The 14184-nt window shown below is 36.4% G+C and overlaps 1 protein-coding gene across 7 annotated transcripts in view; it reads right to left on the bottom strand.

Moving 5' to 3' along the window:
* MEIS2 (Meis homeobox 2) overlaps positions 1–14184 on the bottom strand; it is a 170950-nt gene that overhangs the window by 62319 nt on the left and 94447 nt on the right. The gene's annotated exons all lie outside the window — the stretch shown is intronic.

The following is a 14184-nucleotide window of genomic DNA, read 5'->3' as shown; positions in this document are numbered from 1 at the left end:
ATTTTTGGGGAAAACTTATACACCTCCTATGCGCATAATCAATATGTTCAATTGTGATAGGCAGGAGAGGCTTTGGAGGATCATTAATTCACGTATAACCCCCAGAGAACTGCCTAAGTAAGGTTTGAATAGGCATTAAATTAAATATGCATATGTTTTAAATGTACATCATTCATTATACAGCAAAATGAAACTTTCGAGTTTTTTGATGCTGCTTACAGATCTCAACATTCAAACACCCAAAATCAATATCATTTTCTTCTGTGTTGATGATACATTTTAATACAGAAACCTCTCATACCTCTGCTTCAACAAATATTTTCTCATATGTTTCTAAACCCTTACCTACTATTCTGTAAATGATACAAATAATCAGTCATCTGGAATTACTTTTTTTAGAGTGTTGAATATTTAATTTTTCATTATCTACACTTTTTTAAAAGCAGGCACTGTTTAATGCCATTGACAAACTGACATTTAGCAAAGCAACATCATAGCAAAAAGGGTTAAGCAGATCTGTATTAATATAGAAGTCAAGCTTTTAATATTCTGCAAATATTAACAAAGAAAGATGATAATGTTGAGTTAATATGGGTTAAGGATAAAATGAAAATAAATTTTGCTGATTGCTAAGTGTTGACACTTTTTTGGCTAGGCCCACAGCCTTTTCTTGAAGGCTGTGTAATTACAGAAGGCTTTTCCCCTCCTTCCCCCTCCTGCTTCGAGCCCACATTAGTAATGACCCCTTCACTGCTTCAAAAACCACTAATAGTCTTCAGCAAAGGCAAGAAAAATGAACAGGATAAATTGGAATCCACAGTCAGTAATTTGCATCATATGAGGCTGCTTTGGCCACTCGCACTCATTCCTGGCCATCAATCGTTTGCTGTCAGGTGCTGCACTCTGCCACCATGATAAATACTCCTCCTAACACTCTGATTCGTCCAAACAATGTAATTGTCCTCTATTCTCCTCTTGGTAATGGAGATAATGAATGACTGCACAAACAAGAAGGATTGCTCATCACAGACACAGGGTGGCTTCAAACTGAAAAGCCTTGAGTACAAATTTTAATTGACTGAAAACACAGGTTGAAAGAAAAGAAACCCTGTATTCCATTTCCAGGCTGCAGTACAGTAACTTCTGAGCCTTCTCTTTTTTGACTGGGGAGTGCATTTCCATCAAGGAGGATCTTGAGCATGGGCCCCTCAGCCTGGCTGAGAAGAGACAGCAGAAAAACCTGTCACTGAAAGCAGCAACAGAAATGCTGTCCAGAGTGTGATTCACATAAAACAACTCCTCACTTCAACTGTGTTTCATCCCAGCCTCCTCCCAGGGAGGAGACAGTGTTATGAAAAAACTCTTCCAAATGGAAACAGTTCCATCCCATTCAATAGCTGTTGCACTGGGAGGAATAGTATGGTGTTTTTTTAATTTCAGGTGAAATATAACCACACATAAACCACATTCAACAGCACAGAGCAGGATGGAAATCAGCGAGTATACTCAGTGTGATAGCCATCCTGGAGCTATTAAGACATTTGAAAATTGGTACACACAAGATCAACAAACACTTAAAATCCGAGATTTTATCAAAATTCACCTTGCACAGATGGCTTTTATTATTTCTAATTAAGAATGAAGGACAATAGCATAACTACTAACCTATTTTAAAAATGTTCTACATTTTGGGGAAGAGAGAAAGAACTGGTGTTTTCTGTTTGTTTTTTTTTTTCCCTTCAACATCGGTGATTCTACAGCTTTTAAATGTGAAGTGGACTGTTTATCTGAAAGTGTTCTGGCAGGCTGCCACCATATTTCTAAGATTAAAGAAAGGATTGAAAACAATCAGCTTTCTGAGGAACTGAAACCACCACAATATGTTTCTGATTAATTTACAAATATATGTATATATTTAAGGCTAAACTACAGAACCAGAAAATTCCTACTAGTTAGTCTATCAGAGGCATTCTTACACTTTATTAGAACAGACATCATATTGAAATAATAAGCATGGGAGGCCTTCATTTCTTCTTTGATCTATATTACTAAATGTCTGACTGGCTCAGATTTAAAATAGACTTTGGTGTGTTTGCACTTGAAAACTGGAAAAAGACCGCAAGTAATAATTTGTTGTCAGTTTCCATATTCTCTATCTAAAACTACAGTTTAGTCTGCGCACTGCTGGATGCCAGGCGATGTTAGTCTGGTCACCCCTGCAGTGTCTGAACTTTCTTGTAGGAACACATGCTATAATATGGTAGCAATGATGATAGATCACTTCATCAGCGTGGAAGTGGCTGAAATGAATTAAAGGTACAGGTCACAGCTTTACATGGTTTCTCAATCGTTCTGAACCTCCTGCAGATTAGTGTCATTACAGCCTTAAGTACACAGGTATGTACTGGAGAAGGGTGCCAAGGAGCTCTGAACACCAAAGGAGCATGATTTCTTGACAAAAACTCTGCCAAATCTATAGCAAATGTAAAGGTAATATTTTAAGCTACTTAACTGTACTTCCATGTAATTATAAAACCTTTTTTTTTTTTTCCCTGCATAAATATTTGTTTCCAATTTGTTTCCAATAAATGAAACAATAGTAAACAGTGGCCTTTAAGTGCAATGCATATCCAACATAGTTGGATCTGATTTGAGGCTTGGGGGTACGTGTAAGCAGTTAATTTTACTCAGGCTGATGATAACATTTCACACAAGATTTGTTTATTTTCTTATTTAGAAAACTGACTTCAGAAGAAGGAACACAAAAGGGAGTTTATCATCAGAAGGTGAAAGAATCTAAATTATTTGCCCTTAAAAAGCATAATGAATACAAAATGCCATAGGTTGTTACAAATGGCAAGATTAAAGTATACACTGACATCTGCTAACTTTTCTCAGCCTATTAAAAGCATTCCATAGTTACCTGTTTAAAAATGAATCTCAGTAACAAATGAGTTAATGCTCATTAAAAAAAAAGAAAGGGCTTTGAAAATCTCACCACCTCCAAAAAAAAACCCTTCTACTGAGTATATCTCATCACTTTATTACCAAGGTAACCATGGGTATCTCATGAACTCTCCAGTGTTACTGGATGGCCAAATACCAGTGCTGCAAAAAGCCAATTCTCTATCTCCAGATGATAAGACTGTGCTCCAGACGTGATGGAGCTCCAAAATGGATGCTTTTCTGATGACCGCAACTCATTTAGAAAGGAGAGAAACTACTTGCATTCCAGTAGTTTCAAAATTCAACAGTAACAAAAATCACATTTCTCTACATGTTGTTAGGGAGTCCATTTAAATTGCAGTCCTAGCCGCCTGAGATATTACTCATTTCATAACACCCAAAGCATTTCAATCTCTTAACTAGACAATCACATCAAACAGTGAAGAAGAGAGACTTTCACATACTGAACTGCAAAACCAAGGTTTCTAAACTTATTTTAGAAGAAATTATGAGCACCACCTGAACCTAAAGCTTTTCAAATTTCCAGTGGATCTTTCTTCTTTGGTCGATCTCCTTTGCTGCTATTACACATATATCCTACCAGACATGCTGTAATGGCACTCAAGCACTGATGCTAACATTTGCAGTGGAGAGACTGTTGTGCTGTGACCACCCATACTAAAAACGGTGAGCACCAAATAAAGCACCTAGATGGACAGAGCTGGAGAATTGCAGCAGTTGTGGCTGCTGTAACACCAAACTCCAGTGTTCAGTGGCCCTGGTTTTTCCCTACTGATAAAGGATAGGCATACTTGCTACTTTACTGTATAGAGCTGATTTGAATCATATCCTGCTAGTTGAGCTGAAACAAAGAAAAATAAAAAGCAAAGCTAGAATAAATATGGCCAAAGGGCATAAATGCTAACTCTACAATATTCGTAGCTCTTGCTGGTCTGATAAACAAAAGGATCAGGAGGACCCACTTTCCTATGTTTTGCCATTTTAAAGACATCAGGTAACACATTCAAAGAGACAAGCTGATGTGCTAAGGAAGTTCAATATACATGAGAGGGTTGTTGATGACATATGGCTGCTTTTAGACACAACAAAAAAGAAAGATGACCAGCTGTGTGGATTGCAGAATGAAAGCTTGTGAAGCACATTTAAAGGAAAAGGAAAAAAAAAAAAAAAAGATGTTCTAAGGAAGGGAAGAAGGATAGAAGAATGATTAATCAAGTAATATCAAGCAGTACTGTGGTAAAAAAAAAAAATAATAATTCCATTGCATATGAAACAGAACAATGACAGAGAGCCAAAGTCTCCAGTCTTACAAGAAGAAAAACATTTTGTAATCTTTTGCAAAATAGTTTTTCACAAAAATTTCCCTCAAAAAATTAAAATGATGATTAATGATCTGTACAATGGTTTTGAAAATAGTGAGTATTCACATGGAAAAGAAGAGTGACAATGAACATTATCACTCCTCAAACTCAGTTTTGCTCTATTTCCTGGAACAAATGCAGGTTTCTGGTGTAAATGTTAACATAATACTACTGTCCCAATTTCCAGCAAAGCTATCATATATTTCAGGGATTTGATAAGTTAGCATAAACAGGCACTTTCTGTCCGATATTTCCATTTAGAATTTTTAGTTAGTGAGTGCCCTGAAAGCAGAATAAATAATAATAAGATGATCTGACAGATAAACATAGAAAAAAGTCTATGGAGAAAATTTACAGTGAAAGAATGTCTGATGTGGATGGTAGTAAATTTAATGATGTACTTTGTAGTAAGTAACTAATTAAAAATAAATTAAAAAAGAAAGTGTAAGAATGAGTGCTCCATAGGAAAATATTAAGGTAGCTAATAAGAGAACTGTGAAGTTAGCTGAAGTAACTGGAAACAGTTCTGTTGCAGTTGTGCATGACAGAATGAATTGCAGAAGAGAGAGACACTCAAAGTTAGACTTAAATTTTGCCCACAGATTGAAAAGAGGTATATTTGGTAGCTATGGAAAAGATGAATTGATATGAAAGATTTCAAAAATGCATCTTAGATAACAAGGAAGTACTGGAGAGAGGAACAGTGATATTGAAAAATAGTTTCCAGATCAGTCTTCAGGCATAAAGCACAATGCTTAGTAATAAAACCAAACATAATATTACTGTGATTTTCTTCTCCTAGGTATTGTATGTTATCTCCTAGATAGTTGGATATGAAATTCTATTTCCACCGAAGCCAGGGAGAGTTTTGCCATTATTATCTTCAGAATTTGATTTGGAGTGTTATTTAAGAAATAACTTTTTAGTAAACATAGAGAAACATTGCTTTAATCTTGAGAAATATAAAATCTGCATTAAATATTGAAGAGTATTATGCAATATTTTACAATGGTAGAAAAGGACTCAAAAGGCAACATAGAATGCATTTGTGGAATAAATTCTTATACCACAACAAAGACAAAAATTTGAGACACCAGTTGAAGACCCAAATCTGTAATGAAGTCAACACAGAAAATCTTTCAAACCACAAACCAATCAACATGGTGAAGAAAACTCAATAGTGATGAAAGCAAAAACAATAGCAAAATAATAAAAACAACCCCCCAAAAAACAAACAAATAAAAAAGCCCCATCAGGCTATAAATGCTAAAGTAAAAAATCTACAGGGACAGTCCTAAAACGATGAGCAAAATTACAGTATAAGACAGACGTGATAATTCTAAATAGTTTTCCTCTTATTCGGAATTAATTATCTCAACAAGTTCTGCTTCATTAATCCCTTAAGAGAGAGCTAGAGCAAACAGGGGGTGAGAATAACTTACTTAATGCAAGCCAAGAAAATAATCAGTAGCACTTAAAATGATGTTCCTTTCATTAATATCAAGATGCAGATCTGGGCCCCTTTCAATGAAGTAATAGAATTAAACTTTTAGATAAGCCCTAGATTTTTCCTTTCTCCCAGATTTGAAACTTTACTTGCTGACAAGTTCATAAAAAACATTGGTTTATTCTAAAGATTGGCCTAATCAGCCAATTCTTAACCCTATATACCATTCTTAACCCTATGTAGTTACTTGTTTTGATTTAACATACTCCAAACCCCACAACTGCTATGAATTTCAGCTCCTAATATTTGACAGTTCTTCAATCTAGAGCATATACATCCCCAAGACCTTTTTCAGGTCCATCTAGACTGCCAGCTCTGGCTGAGGCAGAAGATAATTTCATGTCATATCTTTTCACTTAGCCTTTCCAGTTTGGAGTAGGAATTTGTGAGTCATATGGACACATTTAGGAATAGAACTAGCATCAAATATTAAATGGTGGTATCCACACAGAACAGTTACAGCTGTCTGTGAAAGTTCAGTCATCTCACTGACTACATTTTTTTCATGACTGGATAAACTGAAGAACCTCAGATTCTGTGTTTGAAAAGTTCAGGACCATATAAGGATTTTCACAAATCTATTCCCAAACAATCCCAGTGCTCTGCCTTGCAATATACCCAGGAAATCACTTCCTACAGGGCTGATTTAATTGAATTCGAACCTCTATCTGGCCTGCCGAAGCTGCTTCCTTTTTGATTGCCATAAACCAAATTTTTACAGAAAACAGTTTTCAAATGCATCATGAAAGAATACAAGGTTCACAAAGTCATAAAGATAAAGTTCAATTTCATTTTTTCTGTTCCATAGACAGGATTTACCATTGATAGGGAGAAAAAAAATATGTCCACTGTGAAGAATAATAAACAAGGAGCTGGTACTTTCATTCAATAGCTGACTTCTGTTAGCTGGGATAAAGATCTACATAAATCAAGGATTCAAGGATACACAGAAGTAGGATTATATAATATGTAGACAAGAACAAACATGGCTATGAAAAGATTAGATCCCTTAAATGCCCAAGAAACTGATTTTTGTTCTCAATGATTTCAAAGAAAAGGAAGATTGAAGATTAATCAGACACGCAAAACTTCAGAAGAGGTAGAGTGTTAGATAATCCTCCATCTTGTAAAAGAATACATAACGTATTGTGGACTATTTAGTGAATTATCCCCTGTTGAATGTCTGGAACAGTTTTCTGAACCTCAGCAATACATTGAAAAGCTTAATGTGATGAGGAAAGCAACATGAATTTATGACAGCAAGGTCTTTCTTAATTAACTTGCTAGCGTTGTTAAATAATGTTATCACCAGAGCAGAGGAATGGAAATGCCATAGATACTATCTCTTTCAGTTTTATTACAGAGGCTTGATATAATTTCAGATTAAAGACTATCCAGTAGAAAAATATCTCATAAACAAGTAACAACAGGCAATGGTTAAGATGACTAGTGAGGAGACTCTTCTTACTTTCATATGTAATCAAGTTAAGCAACAATATCAGATAAAGCTAGAAATACAAAAGATTTATGCTCTGTTAAGCATGAAAGGTATGCTAGAGGGCCAACCTACTGCCCTACAAAGGCAACAGAACATCTCTGCGGACTTCAGTGGGAACCAGACAGTAAATTTATTAGGCTTTAGTGATTAATATACAAGACCTTTTTTTTTTTTCTTAAAAAGCAGATGCTGTTAGTATATTGTGCAAAAATGATGCAGAAATATGCAATTATTTTTTTCTGAAACATCTTAATTTAATACATGACTAAGTATCAACAGGCACAAAACCATTTATCATTATATCCCTTGCCTTCACCTTACTGGACCATAGTTTAACAGTCTTTGTTAGGGGTTTCTAATTTAATTCACAATTCTTCATCTTCTGCTGCTTTGTAAATCTCAGTCTCATCTTCTGCTTCTGATTTAATGTAGGGCTACTATGTACCCACCAGGCTAAATAAAATCAACAGAGTTTAATGTCTTATGTTGTATTTTTCATTTTAATATACGGGTACAGTAGACAGGGCTAATTTGATCATAAATGTTATACTAAATACTCTGAAGTCTAAAGACTATAGGCACAAGTCACAAGTATGGAGATTAAAAACTATTCTGCATTTAATGTGAATTAGGTATCAATAGTGCAAAACTGCAATACATCTATCATTAAATAGAATCTATGCTACTCAGAACTGCTTTCTTCAGCATTCAAATTTAATCCAGGAGAATGATACAAATGACTTGGCAAACCAATATAATGATTTAATCTGTGTCATATTAGAAACTAAAAGTTAGATATTTTTTTTTTAAAACACACTTTGTGTCATGTCCTAGCAGTAATACTCTCAGTACTATTGCACAGCACTTCCTTCCATGTGAGAACCCTTTGAGTTTCATTGGGTTATGTAGAGAAAAAAAAACAATCAGTTCAAGGAAGGTTTGGCTCTAAGTCTGGCTCATAGACAGAGGACCAGAGAGAACTTTGTTTTGGTATTCTTTAAGTAGGAGACTTTGAATTTCCCTTTTACCTAAGCTACATCTGCTGAGCTGGTTTATTACAAAAGAAATGGGAACTATGGCAATACATAGCTCCAAGAGTCTCCCATTCATACCATAAATATGTGAGGCCATGGCTCTGCGCAAGCTTTTCAGCACATTCAGTGGCAGGATTTGATAGAATGCAACAGCCAGCTCTTATTGCACCTCTTAATTTGCTTGCTGGAACTTGGCAATTTACCTTTCAAGAGCCACAGACCAAGTGGATATCTGTTTGGCACGCACAAAAGTTCTTTTCAGGGATCTAGTGAAAGGGTAAGGTATGGTCTGCAGCTTAATGAAGTTATAAGCTAGTGACATATCTTGCCAGAAAATATTCATGACCTACTAAAAGGAAAGAAAACTAGTCATCGCAAAATAAGGAGTTATGCTTTAATGTTTAATATACATAATTTAATTCGTACTTAGCTGGTTAAATATATATATATATTGAATTTGCAAAGCAAAAGCAACATCTGCAATAACTTCTGTAGTAAAGAGACATCATGTTAATAACAAAACCCTGAAGTGCCCACAGTTAAGGCCAGATTTGATGAGTTCAAATTCTGGCAAAGCTTGTAAGACTTCTAGGTGTAGCATTACAATTGCTGTTTTCATGTGGCAGCTAGGTGAAACTGCTGTGGCTTATGCTAAGTCTCACATTAAGGCTGAACTCAAAACCTCAAAGACAAACCCTGAGTTGTGAATTTACACAGATTTACAAACATTTCAAAAAGAAAATTCTGCAATGGAAAACTTTTGCTTGATTTCTAAAAGGATATCCACTTTCTAATGGATCGTGTTTTGTTGTTGTCCCAGAGAGAGCAGGAGAAAAGTATGTATAGTCATCTTCTTCCCAAAAAGTCCTCTCCTTGATTTCAAGCCCTGCACAAGCTGGTTATGTCTACAGTGACAACCTGTGCACAGGATTTTGAAATTCCTGAGAAAGGCAAGAGCTAGTGCTTTGCCTCTTTGATGAGAATAGAATTTGGCCAGATTTTAACAGGTCATGGGAAGTAAGCAGGTTATATCAGTAGCCAGTACTGAATTATCAAACTAGTGGTCATTTTTGCTAGGATTAGAGAAGTGATGAGGTTTAAATCTTTGGAGTGGGCTTGGAGGGCACTGAACTGAAATTGACTTGGACAAGGGACAACAGAACACAGGCCTAACAGGAATTAAGGTCTCCAAGAATGTCTGACTTGAAAGCATTTATTAATGTATGTGACTCTCTAATGTATGGTACAAGTATGATCACATTTAAGTTTCATCAGCCTGTGAAAAACAGCTCAGGTATATGGAGTGAGAGGGTAAACAAGTATGCAGAAAAGGAATTCTGCAAGTTGCTTTTAAGGTAGGGAGTAAAGAGGATGTTAGTGCAGCAAGACAGTTCATTTTGGAATAGGATTTAGCAAGACATCTTGGTGCAGGGAAGTTAACACCAGGGAAGGTCTTTTACTACAGGCTGGCTGGGGAGTGGGCAAGGTCTCTCAAATAGGATGAGCGGGTGCTGGGAAGGCGAGGGGCATGAGGGACTGAGGCCTGTGAGATAAGTGGCAGGCTGTAAGTAGAGCTGGGGAGTGGAACCGAACACAACACCCCAATTTCCAAGGGCTTGAAAAAGAAGCAGCATAAAACACATACACACACACAAGTACGTATATACATACTTAGGAAATAGTAGGTAGTAACAACCATCATAGATCTGTAACATTTTACAAGCATTTGTAGAAAAAGTTAAGAGAATGTATAATATTTCCACATGACAAGGCTTTGATCCAACGTGCTTCCCTCAAAAGGGCGTACTGTTTTGCTGTGTGATAGGTGCCTGAGCTGCTTTTCATTTAGTTTTATTTAAGGGATGTGTGATCATGGCACAAAGGTACATGGTATAGTGGTGGGATTCAGTGGGTCAGGTTGATGGTTGGACTTGGTAATAATCTTGAAGATTTTTCCAACCTAGATTACACTGTGATTCTAATTTGAATAGAAGAAAGTATTCAGTGCCACCACAGAAACTTTTCAGCATCCAAAGATGCAGGCAAGCATGTCACAAGAGAACAAGAGTTAGGCTGTTAATTCACCTGATTTCAGTAATAGTTATGCATACAATGTATTTAATTGCTTTTGAGAAATTGTGAAGGTGTTCATTAGCATTTGTATTTACAATTAAATATGTTTAAAGTCTGATCTATCAAAGCCTGTTGATTCTTTCACATACATCGGATTACCACCATCTTGCTGAACAACCAGTGCACAACTATCTGCTATTACAAAGCAAGACTAACATGTGTCAGTGTTCTGGGAGCCTGTGGAGTCCCCATAAACCCTTAGGAGATTAGATGACCTAAAATGAAAGCCAAGTAATTTACTTGATCTTTTACTGCCTGCTTCTTCAGGGTAGCCTTTTAATAAAATCTTCTTAAAATCAATAAAATATATTTATAACAGAGTACCACACTCCTACCAACAATCTGTGAGCTGGTACATACACTTCGCGGCTTATAAACTGACACACTGTAATAGCTGCACAGTTTTTAGCAGCTGTCTCTCACACCATGTGTCCTGCCCAAGTGGAGACTGAGATTCAGACATAGTGTTCAAAACAGGAATTATTCTGTAATTTTCAGATTAGATGGCAACTGTATAATTGTTAATTTCCTAAGATCAAGCAGGGAGAAACAAACTGAGAAGAGATCCTCCTTATTGCAAAGGAGACATATCACCCACAGGTGAACAGAATTCTGAAGGTGAGTACAAGATATGGACCTCCATAGTAAACACATACACTGATAGTATGCTCCTGCCCACGACAATTTTTGAAGTGGATGTGGGATTTCCACAGTGAAAAGCAGGTGAATCAGCTCATCCATCCTTACACGTGATTTTAAATGCATTTATTAAAATTTTATGAATCTGAAATCTAACTAGATGTTTTATGAATTAATTTTCTAGGCTAGTTTTAACTGAATGAGATAAATATATCCTCTCCTGCAAACTGAAGACAGAACTCTTACAACCTAACTTGCTACCTTCCATTAATTCCATGTAGCAATGATGGCATCCTTTTCCAGTTACTATTTTGGCTTTGAAAGGTTCATATTTTGCATGTTTGCAGATTCATTAGAGGCATGTTCGTGACTAAGTCTGTTGACAAGACAGGAGGTCACTTGTCGCAAACTGAAGTCACAGAAAGCTATCACGACCTTGTTCTGTGATATAGAAGAAGCTATCAAGTCAAATATGGTTATCTGCTGCATTCTGTAGTTCTAATTTCTAATGTCTGTATCGTAGATGGGGGTGAAGGAGGAAGTTTGGCCTTTATTCATAAACAATATAAAATGGTGCAATTTGCATCTCTTAAATAATGCAGGAACAAAAGTTTTGAGTAAACTTAATCTATATGCTGTTTTCTTGGCTTTCCAGATACAGTTGGAATTGGCTCATCTAGTTATTGGACGAATTGATTCTTAGTAAATCACTTGATTTGCATAACATACCTGCTTTTTACAAACAATGATTTCTTTATCAAAATGTTGGCTCTTTTTTTTAATTTAAAAAAAAAAAAAAACAAAACAAAAACCTGAGTTACTTCCGCTTTTTCGCTAGTATATAGTGGCAAAGTTGGCAGATCTCCTTCACAGAATTTTGGATTTTCAGATGGTACTGGAATTCAGAAGGAAGTTGCTAAGTGCTCCATAGCACTACAAAAGGCTTGTACTATATTAATCTGCTAGCTTGTAAATCAGCTTGCCCATAAATAAGAGTAAAGAATTACAATATCTTAAAATAATATTTTTGCATATTTAGAATACTTTTCAGACATGGGTCTCAGAATGCTTCATGATTGCTAGGAAATGCAATCAAGTAAAACACCACCACTCCTTGGAAAAAGGATAGGAAAAAAGAAGTTATCCATTTTTGGGGTGGAGAAATAGAGGCCTAGAAACACCTAGTGCCTGACCAAAGGCATAGAAGAATAAAAATGCAGAGTTTGCAACAGTGTCCAGAGGTGATCTTACAGAACATAACAGTAGATTTCTGCATCAAGACATCTAAAATAGCAATTGGATTTTTAAAAGCACAGGAATAGTGGTCAAACTCTAAGATTCCTAAGGAAAGCAATGAAGATATATGAATGAATGAAGATATTTCTACTACAGAATACAGTACCTGTATTTCTGTTAAGCATAAAACAATTCCTGGAACAATCAAACAAATAAACAGAAAGAATTAGGGCACTTTGGAAGGAGGGACATTATGACTGATTTTCAAATAAGTTTTTATGTTTAGGGGTGCTAATCCCATCAAAACAAAATACAAAATGGGTGCCAAACTCCCTGGGGCTTCATTGAAAGTCTCATCTCATATCACTATAATTTATTATATGAGCACAAATTAGATTTAAAATGGAATTTACTTCTACTGCATATGTATGTTCATTTTTTCCTGCTTTCATTGTTCATTGCATTTTTTTAATACACCTTTTATTGAGTGATTTACAGTGACAAAACAGCAGCGAAAGAGAAAACACACTTCCTAACATATCCCTCCAAAATCCAAAATATTAAAAAGCAATTATAAACACTGGACCATAACATTGAACTGACACCATTTCTCTGCCACTTTAAACTGGCAAAGTATGTGGCCTTCTGTAGTTTTTTGTTTTTCAAGGTTATTCTCAGAAGCACCTGCATAGTAAATAAAGGTAAAAGTCAACAAAATAGACTCAGAAATCAGTGAATAAGGAGCTCTGCTTCCATATACGTTAGTGAACTTTTCTCCTGACAAACAGGCTATCACCGTATAATGGGCTTTTCCTGAAGTTTACTGCGGCACTGTTTATAATAACATTGCATCCAGCCTGCCTTGTTGGTACTTTTGCATTGCAGGGTAACAGTTCTGAGGTGGCAGCAAACAGCTTCCGTGCTTGTGTCAGGAGAAATAAAACTGTTATTATTTCATACACTTCAGAGGCCACACTCGAACTCAGCAGTTCCACAGAGCTGTTGTGAACAGAAAGCTCTGCTGTGGAACACCGGGCTGCCCCCTCAACAATAAACCATCTTCGCTCCCATCCGTGTTTGGCTTCATGCCAGTTGCCCATTTGCTTTACACCACCAATTTATATTCACTGAGATGGTGTAAGGTTCTAGAACAGCACTGATTATCAAATCTGCCTGCCAAACATATGAGCAGTAAAAGCTGGTCTTCCAGAGCCCTACATCTACCATCCAAGGGCCCAATCCTGTACGTTCAACCTGGAAATGGTACTGAGATTGGCTCAAGTCAATGGAGCCCTCGGCAATAGTAGACATTGCCAGTGGGATCATGTGGCTGAGGGACAAGGGTCTCTGCAGCCCAGCTCCCCTCCTCAGAATATGACAGGAGCACTTTTCAGCTACTTGACAGAGACACAAGCTCTGCCAGAGCTAGCTGAGAGAGCTTGAATCTTTTGTCACATCTTCTGATTACTGTTTCATAATGAAACCATTCACCAGTTGATGCTATTTCTTCTGGTGTACAGGAAGCCATTTTTAAAGAGGCTTCAGAATGGTCATGCAGCAACTCACCCCTTGTTGATCCCAAACACCAAAAAGTCATACAAGCTCTTCTCCACTTACCCCTCCCCATGTCCAAAACAAATACAAGATCAGAGATCAAAAAAAGTTAAAAATCAAGAAGCTTTAGAAAAGTTCTTACAAACGAAACCCATCTGATTTTTATTTGTCTTTAACAGCTAAGAAACATGCAAGTCAAACTTCTGAACTTGATACTTACAAGGTCTAGGAATTTACTTCATTTTAAAACAAAGT

This window comes from Tympanuchus pallidicinctus, unplaced genomic scaffold (genome assembly GCF_026119805.1).
Source record: "Tympanuchus pallidicinctus isolate F22 unplaced genomic scaffold, pur_lepc_1.0 scaffold3, whole genome shotgun sequence".
In the NCBI taxonomy this organism is placed as follows: Eukaryota; Metazoa; Chordata; class Aves; order Galliformes; family Phasianidae; genus Tympanuchus; species Tympanuchus pallidicinctus.
Note: the sequence above shows the minus strand (reverse complement) of the source record. Positions and strands in the feature narration are given on the sequence as shown.